Below are 10,906 nucleotides of genomic sequence, written 5' to 3' on the forward strand. Positions count from 1 at the left end.
CCAGATAATCTGGGAATGTCACTTAACAAGTTCCATGCTAATGCAAGGATCTAAGAGCAGAATGAAGTTCTTAATCCAGATCTCTTCCAGTGGGACACGACAGTTCGCAGCTTTTGATCTTTTACAGAAGGATAATAGTTTCAAGTTTGCTATAAGGGTGTGTTTTGCAACCTGCAGTTTGCAGAAGTGTATGGAGCAGGTGTTCTGAAGACCATTCTGGACTTTTCTGACATAACCATGGCATGGTGGTGGCAGGCAAGGAATGATGAAAAGGTGATTCCTTCTAATTTTATGGTCCTACCTACATGAGCAGAACAGAGTTCTCACAGCAAGTCCTCCAGAGGTTTTGAGCAAGCTGTCTAATTTTGCCCCTATTGTTTCTCCATCCAATCAGGTCAGGAGAAAATAAAGCTCTTTAACTCCACAAGAGAGAGTGGGAACTTCTAAGACTAGTAAAGGTCCTGAAGATTGTGTATGTTCAGTAATGAAGACACAGGAAAAGAATTTAATTCCCATAAAGGGAGTTCACTTTGCAGCACTGTGAGAAACACAAAGAAATCCTGTCTTGACTAGTTAATTGAGCAAACATTCCAGCTTGCCCTAAAATATGCTTGCTATGCTTTTTCAGATTTTTTTTTTTTTTTTGAAAGTGTATAACCCCTTAGCATGTTCATGTCTCCACCAGTCTGAAAAGCAACTGTCTGTTCCAGCCCCTGGGGCTCACCTGCTGCTCCCCCACTCCTGTTAGGTTGGATTTCTTTAAAGACCATGTCGGTTACATCATTTCATGCACTGGGAAAGGGAAGACTTTCCTATTAACACCAGATTAGTTGTGTTGCCTACTCCCCCACCAAGCTTCTACCTCCCTTGACTCTTCTCTGCAGTGCCATTTATGGCATGCTGTCAGCCCTGCCTTTGCTTCCCTGCCTCTCCCAGAAACATTGGCTGAGCACTTTTCCACCGGGGGCTGCTTCAGCTGTGCCAGACTGCCTGCCCTCCTCCATACAAAATCCAAGTGTCTCTCACCACTGGCAAAACTCTTCAGAAGTCTTCCTGCATCTCTCTGATGCTCTGATTTCTTCCCCTCTCCTGGCAGTGCTTTTCCATCATACACAATCCCCCTTCGCTGGCCTGGCCCCTCAGTTTGCTGCCCCCCTCCAGTGCCATCCTGTGCCTGCACCCCTGGCACTCTACTTCAGCACTGTGTCCCCACAGGCACACTGTGTCCCCACAGGCACGCCAGCCCTACACTGCATTGCCAGGCTCTGTTTTCTGCATTGTACCCTTGAGGTGTTTACAGCCTGATGCAAAGCTCATTCAGTCAACAGAAAGAGCTGCTTTGACTGTAGTGGATTTCAAATTAAGATGTTAGACTATGTCTCCACAGCAGCACAGAAACAACAGTGTTGTTTAGAGATACCCAAGCCAGCTTTAAACTAATTAGGTTGGATCCCAGTAACCATCTAATCATAGAAACAGGGAGCTCAGTACTGGGTAATTTACCCTAATGAGACTGTAAGCATGTCAAGGGAGAGAATCTGTGTTTGCTTCATCCAGTTCCAATTTAACATCATGTGCCAATTGCCATTTGCATAACATCTACTACTATTTAAAAAGCAAACCATCACATGTCGAGATAAGCTCTCCTTCTGTGGTAATGTGGCTATATGGAGCAACTGTCTAAAATATTCCATGTCTAATGGTCAGTTTTCTCATCTTTCATCTGTCTCCTTCACATGAAAAAAAAAAATTACATGTACCAACAAAAAGACAGGAAATACACAGCACAAGAGATAATCAATTACAATGAGATTATCTAGTATTTTTGGGGGGAAGCAACAATTCCTTTGTTCCACAGTATACACAGAGACAACTATATTTTTCCTTGTAAAAAATGTAGATGTTGTTATTATTTTATCCTTTAAAAATCCATAAACAACACTCTCCAGCCATAAGCAAATGTTTTCCCTCGGAAACCAGAGGTAATTGTACCTTCAGTCTTCAGAAACAGGAAAACCCACTAAATTCCATGCAAGAAAAAAAGCATGTTGAGTGGACAATACAGGATATTTCCTACATGTCAGCATGTATTCCAAATTACAGTTATGCAAAAACATAGCTTAGGCTTCACTTCAAAATGTTAATTTTTTTTTTTACCTTCCCTTTGCATATAATTTTCTGGGTTTTTTTCTGCATTCTGATTTAAGGAAAAGTTCGATTCTGTTTCAAGTCCATAAGCATATCATTGTCATGTTCATGCTGCCAAAATAGTCTCAAAGGAGACATATGACTTCTTACAGTGCTTTGCATTCAGCAGCCACCGCTGAAGTCAAAATTATCTCCATACTCTTGAAGAGCACTCAACACAATCAGCAGCCTAAACGTGGATTTGGGAGTCTTCCAGGGTTTGGGAAACTTTGGGTTTCCAGCTTTAAAAGGCATGATTTGACTTTACTAAGTACTCCTAAACCAAATACCAGGTGTTCACCACAAACGCCTTAATTCCTGAAAGCCAAGCTGATGAGGAAGGCACAACATTAGGAGACTGTATATGAGTACCTTCTACATCACACTTTTAAAGTGGAGCCAATAAAACGCTGTCACACAGTCATTCCTTTAGTTTTATCTGACATTTGGGCCAAAGATTATAATTTACTATGATTAAGATTTTTTTTTAAATAACTAAAGATACCAGGTGCTGAATGTGGTTATTGTAGAGTGAATGCTCAGCAATTCCAGAAGTCATCCCAAAATTTAGACACATTACAGACAGGCATTTACCACTGGCTGAGATGCATCTATACCAGGCTTTGCTGCACTGCCACAAGCTACATGTTAAAGCCTAAGCCATGCTAAGTCCTGCTTTCCTTGAAAATGCCATACATTATCAGATCTGAAGTTTCTCATTGCTTAGTGTTCAAAATCTCCAGCAGAAGGGAGCAAGGAAGGCCCCAGTGAGCAGGAGAGAGCCAGGCACTGCACGGACAGGATTTAGCAGGCAGCATTACCACCTGGCGGGGACAGCCTGCTCCTCCAGCAGCTGCACTCCAACCCTCTCGTTTCCATCCACCTGGGATAAATGAATGTTTCTTTTTGTTGGTGTATTAATCAATAAGTAAGCTCTGGTATCTGTGTTTGGACCATAATTATTTGTTCTTAGTATGCTACCACTAAAGCCCCACATGTAATGAACCACAAAAAGACCCATTAAAGCTTCAAGCATGGAATAAATCCTCTCCAAGTTATTCAGTCTCAGCTTGATGCTGCCTGTCATTTTTTAACCTTTCCCTAATGCCTTCTACTTTATATTAGAACACTTGGCATTTCAGAACTGAAAAACAGTAGCTATCCTTAAAGACTCTTCATTTTATAAATACATTAAGGACACTATTAACATGCTTTCATTCAAAAGGAAACGAGTGCCCTGTTAAATTTAAACCCACATGAAACTTAAAAGGAAGCACAAGGTCCAAAGCAAAGCATCTGGGACTAGACTGCAAAGCTATTTAGGTACCAGACTCCTGCTGATTCAGGAACCAACATACCTTGTAGACTAAAGCTGATTTATGATTCCCTCAGGGAATCCTGGGTTTCATCACTGAATTTTCTGTTACCATAACACTTTGTCAACATCCTCATTCCCCCCCTTTGCACCTCACCCCGAATTGTTTATCTTCATTCTGCAAAGTCCATTAAAGGACTTTCTTTTTCTTTCATTTTCTGTCATACTGCTTGACTGCTTTGAGTACCTTGAATTTTGTGACATTCCAGTCCTATTATACTCCTGCAATCCTTGTAGGTTTATGATATTGTGTATATTAAAAGATTACACAAATTTAACTAAATCAATTTACAACTCCTGATTTTTGTATTTTGAATGCAGCCTTATTTTTCCATGCACTTCTATAATCCAGGAGCTTCTGTCCAGCTAGATTCATTAGTGTCCTTACAATTTCAGCAGGATTTAGACAATCCACTACAGAGATCCCCCAAATCCCTATTTTTCTGCTACCCAACCACTACTCATTTTTCCAGTCAGAAAAATTTAGACAAAAAAATCCAGTGTTTTAACTAGACAGATAAATTTCAGAAAGAATGACTTGACACTTCCAAATCTCAAAGCTCAAAGCCCAGAGAAGTATCTCAGGGCATCTTTCCCAACTGAAACCAAGTCTAGCAAGGGATCCAACAGGGACTAAATAGTTACACAGATAGATACCTCTTGGAGATATGCTGTTAAAATAAAGCACTTCGAGTATTTGAGGAGCCTTTAGTCTTTTTTTCAGTCTGAATGCTGCATATTTGTTAGCAATTCTAATTAGAGCCTACCAATCATGAAAAGTAACAGAGTGACAGCCCAGGAGGTTCCATGGAATGTGAACAAATGCAGAAAATGAGACAGGGCTCAAAATCAAATCAGGTTATCTTCTTCCCACATGCAGGTCTCAGCTGTTGGCTTCATAGCACTGCACCCCCAAGGTCACCTCTCCTGCAATTAAATCCTGACTGCACTGTGAAGTGGTTCTGACTGCATCCAGAACGTCAGCCCTCCATACAGCTTGCCATGCAGCTTTTGATCAGGAACCCTAGATAAGGCATATGTACTATCAGCAAACAATGGTGCAGTATGTGACATTTTGGCTTAGAGCCACGAGCACCAGGAGAGAGCAGCTCTGCTCAGTCACAGCACAGGCAGTGAAAAGCAATGCTTTCTCCCATGGGCAAACATCAGTCAAACCTAGCGCTGTTTCTAACCCCTTTGAGGCTCCCAAACTTTGCTCAGTTTCTTAAATGCAAATTAAGCTTCTCTTCCTATTTGTTTTACTTTGCCCCAACAAGTATAAGTAACTTTATTTTCCTGAATACTTTCCTTTGGTTTTGTAGAGTCATCGCTCATCTATATGACTGACTGCAAGACAAAAATAACAAAATATGATAAGAACACATTTCTACAATGAAGAATGATTATCTTTATTGTACTAATAAGCAAGTGGATGAGCGGAGCTTTTTCTCTTAAGGCCATACCAAACCTGCTATTTTGATTTAACACAACCACAAAAAAGAGCACAATTATAGTTTGCACCATGTCAGATAACCTACCCAACCATCAGAGTGCCACTCTGCACCAGGGCAGCAGAAACCCCCATTGCTGAATGAGGAACTGCATACATACTTGTGTAGGGCAGAAAGTTAATGCTACTGGCCCTTCTGTTTGTGGAACAAAAAAAGTATTGTTTCTTTGGAACTACTCCTGCACCTTTGCCTGAAAACATCCTTTCAGGCAGAGGAGGTTTCCTGCTAATGGAGACAAAGTCACATAAATCTGTTAAGCATTTGTTCATTTTCTTCACCCATGAAGATACAGAAGGAGACCAAGCTTTGCACAACTAAAAAATCACCTATCATATAATAAAGAAATTGTCTTGTTCTCCTGTGACTGCCCTTGAATTAGCTTCTAGCAACATCAGGTGATTTCTTATTAGAAAAAAGGGGAATTTGGTAAAACATCTTACTTCTGATATACATATGCCAGGATGTCAAAGACTACCATGCATCCACCACAACCTATATGCCAAAGATGGCAAGGAGGCCAGTGGGCCTTTTCCAGTTAGTGCTGTCACTCATCTCTCAGGGAAATAAACTCTATCCAGTTAGCTCTGTACCAATAAAACTGCATCCAAACTGAAGGGAATATATTAACTTCATTGTTCTGGCTTAATTACAGTGGTACAACACATGAACACGCAAGGCACCAGTATATGTAAAGAAATCATGTTTCCTCATAAGCAGGGTAAGATTTAATTCCCTTAAAGCCAGGAAAATGACACTGGGGCTGATTGAGACCCAGTGCCTCCAATAATAAATATTCCTGTTGCTGAATCCTCTTGCAGGCCAATTAATTACCTCCATACCCTGCTGGTGCATTCCAAATTTTATTTTTATTTCAAAATCAAAGCTAAATAACTATAAAAATCATGTGGCTGAGCCAAACTGTGACTTTATGGGTTTTAATTTTTGAGATTAAAGTGGAGTACAAAGACACACCCAGTCAGCAAAGTCTGGAGACAATAAGATGTAAAGCAATCCTCCTTCTGACCTCACATTAACACAGAAATCACCCTACAGCATGCAAGTGTCAGCCAACAACGGCACCTACTTATTTCCTGTCAGCTTGTCCCTTTGATCTAACCTGATCCTTCTTCACTTTATTAAAAACGTTCTAATCTTTTGTCTTTGATCTCCCTGTAGGATTCTTCAAAGAGCTTCAAATTAGCAAACATGCAAACAACAAAAAAATGTACTCTGTATCTGTATCTGCAAGAAACAATGATGTGGGAAACCCGTTTCCTTCCTCAACACACAAGTTTAACAAGGGGCAGCATTTTAAAGCCAAAAGATGCCATAGTTATCTGTTGTTTATTGGCATTAGGGTGGATGACAGAGTCCAAGCTTTTTTACTGGGGGGTGGTTTGCTCTGAAGGTGTAACAAGGCAGCCCAGCAGGGGTAGCAAAAAAGCCATGTGCATACTTCATTCAGCATACCAGATGAAAGGATTATGTCACATTCAAGAGCAACAAAGAGCTCTGTTTAAGTTTGTACCAGGCTGGAACTGTGGGGCAGCCGTTAAAGACCACCAAGGTTTTAAATAAAACCGGACACTTTAAAGTTTCCTCTAGCTTTCCTTGTGGTAAATCCACCCAATATGAAGGGAATGTCAGTATCTTCCAGGAGGAAGATCTCTGAGCCTTTAAAGAAGAAAACAAGTTTAATGTATTGTTATATATGTAAAACCCATATGTATATTTTAAACATGTATGTATATATGCATTTTTCTTTCTTACTAAATATACCATCAAATATAAAGACATCACCATACTAATTTTGTTCCATCTTATATTTATTCCATGGCAAAACATTTTTATCAAGGAAGAGCACTGTTCTAAGACCTCTTCTACCATGCCAAATAGCTAGCATTATTCCCCTCCTGTAATTTTAATTTAGCCACAAAGGTGCATATGTTTCAAATAAAATTGGTGTGTTTTATTGTCGCATGCTGATCACCTCTGAAAAAGGTTATGAAGCCAGGTTAGACAGACTCTATAGGCTAGCACTGTAAGGGACTTGTTTTTAACTCTCCATGGAGAAGATCTGTAGCCAGGCTGAAATAGCCAAAAATATCTTTACCAAATAATTCAGGTCATTCAAATTCCCTCATTATTGCAGTTAATAATCCAAGGCCCAGCCCAATGTCTATTGAAGTCAATGAGATATTTTCACTGGTCCATGAAATCCTAGTTATGAACTGTGAGACAGCAAGTCTCAGTAAAATCTCAGTCTCATAGAAACATACCCAAGTAGGATTTGACCCTAGCTGGTGCTCCTGCTTCCAAAATACCATGGCACTAACCCAAGACATAATATACTTTGGCCAGTAGTCCTTATATGCTGCATACTTCCAAGATTAGCATGGATGAAGTCTCCATACCCATTCTCTTTTCGTTACTTTGTCATTGTAAAATCTACTATGAGTAGCATGTATATCCTGAGAATTAAACATGACTCAGGCAATAGATCACTGTGACACTTCCAACTCCAAATTATATAATTTATGTTAAAATGATAGATCAACACTGATAGAGTTATTTATCTAAATCCATCTAAATCTAGTGAAGCTCCAGGTGATTCCCTGTATTGTCTTTTGTAATGCTGGTTTTCTTAAGCTGTTCAGGAAACAGCTGCTAGAGTACCAACTATCCAGCCACAAAGCTAAGGCAACAAAAGGCTGTTGTCAATCCTAATGTCTGTAATAGAATTGGAAGAACAAACCAAACATTTAAAAAATATCTATTAACTAACATACAAAAAAGAAGAAAAAAAAAAAAAAAAAAAAAAAAAAAAGCAGCAAAACTGCAGAGAGATTTGACTATAGAGTTTAAAAAATGGTATGGCTATAGACACATTTCTTGAGAAGCTTGGAGACAGTCCTGTAACAAACAGCTCAGCTAGCACAGCAAAGCACTTCAGTTAATGTGGGAGTCCTTGCATAGAATTCAAGAATAAATTAGAAAAAAACATAAATTGAAAATGTTATGAAAAGCCATACTCAGGGTCTGAACTTGTAAAATGGCTTAGATATTGATTACCCAGTTTGCCAACTTAGCATTAAAAGTGGCATTTTTAAATAGCGTAAAAACACACAGGAAAATTCAACAAAATTATCTATTGGAATTATTACTCAAGGTTTTTGGTTGGTTTTGCTTTGTTTTTCACAGTTCACTAACATTCAAAATCTATTCAACAACAAACAATGAGGTATGCTTTTAGCACATGCAAGTGAGAGGAATTTCTTTTCTAACAGATATTGTCCCTTGTGGCTGTTACTGATGAAAGGCAGAGCTCAGCCTTTCTAGGAATTGCCACATACTTGTGAGTGCTCCAGATGCATGGTCCCAGGCCAACTTCTTAGCAAGCTTCTTGACATGTAGCTCTTACCTCAGCTGAATCCACCATGCAGCCTGCTTCCAGACTCAGCAAGGACTATCCATTCCCCACGTTCTTTCATTTCTCACAGCCTGGGACAACCCCATTCAGCAGGAACTGTCACACTAGGGATCTTCTCCACATGGGACTCATTGGTCCACAAGTATGGGCTCAAAATATTTCTTTCCTTAGAGGATGCATTCAGAGAAATACTTGTGAAACCAGCAAGTAAAATCCAGATTCTGTGACTGACAACTTGACTACAAATGCTTTTGCGAGTATGCTTTTGAAATTCCAATTACATTCAGCAGGCTTGGAAATGGTTGTTTTGTTCCATCTTATGAAAACCTCAGAATTTTCTGGTTTTCTTCCATCAGAAAACTCAAAATGATAAAGAACACATAATGGAAAAATTGAGGGCATAGTAAAGTTATCTGTACATTGCCAGCCCCTTGGAAATGTTCAGCTCTAGGACTACTTTTTATCTGACTTACTTTGACAATATCCTCCTGCCAGAAAACTAACAAAAACCTGAAAAGCTTCTCAAAGAAGATAAAGCAATACAGTTAATAGCAATCAGGTTTCATTGAGCAGCTAAAAAGTGTGCTCTTCTATCCTGAATTTTCATTAATAAATCATGTTTTTCAACATTTAACTCTGGAAGCCAAACTGTTTTAATTTGTCGCACTCTGTAGTCCCTAAAATACTATTGTTAACATAGCCAGCAAGTCAGCTCAATTTTACCTGCATAAGAACTGACAAGATGCACACCCCATTCCTGTCCTACTGGAACTTCACAAAATCAGATTTATGCAAAATTTTAATGCTCCATACTTCATTGCTCTATTGGGAGCCATACTTATCTACCTAACTCTCCAAAAGTAATTTCCATTTAACAAAAAATAATACCAGGAATTGCCAAAGCAGAACAGTTTAAAGAACATCTAAATATAAAGCACTTTATCTGGAAGAAGATAAAAATAAAAATTAATGAATGAGACAAAACCATCTTGTTTTCACTTGACTGATCTATACAGACTCACGTCCTGGCTCTTTCATACTTGGCTCTGCATACTTATAAGTGCTTTTTACTCCTCCAGAGCAGCAACAAATTCAACTGAAGCTCTTGGTGTGGCTTAGGAAACTTTTCCCACCCTCCCACAAGCAGTCTAAACTCAAACTGTTAACATCATCAAGTCTGCAGGAACCCTGCATGTAGTGCTGGAGAGTTTGGAAATCAGAACACCCCCAGCAGATGAGATCACTGTGAACTGGGCCAAAAGGGATCACTCATTGACTATTCCTGCCAAATTATCTTTAAACACAAGAACTGCAAGGCGTACTGCAATTGTAGCTCTCAGAGACAGTATTTTAGATCAATTACAATGCAAACATATTCCTCCTTTAATCTTATACCCACACAGTCTATATTAAGTGCACGTCCAGTGGGAATACAATACAAATTTAACACAACTTTCTTTAAAAATATTAGATTTTGCCTTTGGATGCAGTCATTACCTTCCCGAGATCTCTTAATATACATTCATAGAATAATTTTCACCGTGAAAAGCTGCTATGATTATACAGACAAAATAGCACTTCAAGCGTAAAGGCTGTATTTTATATACATGTCATTGACTTAATTACTTACGCTGACTGAAGCATCCCCACTCTGTATTTCCTCAGAGGCCTCCAAGAGGAATGCATCTTGTGGCTAATGATCAGAGATCTTGTTCCAGCCCATGGGTCTGACAGTTTTCTTCTTATTTTAGGCATGTTACTGGCTTTGATTCTGCCTTGTAGTATAAATAATGACAACAGTTTCATCTGGAAGCTCACCCAAGCACATTACGTTTTCCCAGTAAGTGTTAACTAGGCTAGACCTTCTGATTACCAGAGCACTATTTATGAAGAAATACATTTCATTCTTTGAGGAAGCATCTGGCTTGATTTTATACAGGATTCAAAAGAAGTCACTGGTGGTGAAGTGCTAGAGACTGAGTCAAACTTCTTGAGGTTTTTTTATTCAACAGGAGGTAGGTGATGGCTGCAGGTAAGTACAGCAGTACTGGGCTAGCCCAAGGATCCAGCAGGGTCACCATCCACCTCCAACAGTACTGTAAGGACACCCCAGTGAAGAGCAAGACCTGGGCAACCATGATTGATTTTTTGGCTCTTAGCCTGTCTCAGGTCACTGAAAGCAACTTTCTGAACCTTATGTTTCTGAACCTTTCTTCAAAACGTAGCCAAGTCTCTTCCCTGCCACCATATTTGTGACCTCTCTGCTCACACTCTATTCAACTGCTACAGGGGGAAAATTAATCTTTCAAAGCCATGCCATTTTCACCCCGTTGTGGCGCAGCCATAAGCCCCGCTGACACCGCAGTCGTTCCCACACCGCAGGCTGATCAGCCGGCAGGCTGC

The sequence above is a fragment of the Heliangelus exortis genome, chromosome 13, assembly GCF_036169615.1.
Source record: "Heliangelus exortis chromosome 13, bHelExo1.hap1, whole genome shotgun sequence".
NCBI lineage: Eukaryota > Metazoa > Chordata > Aves > Apodiformes > Trochilidae > Heliangelus > Heliangelus exortis.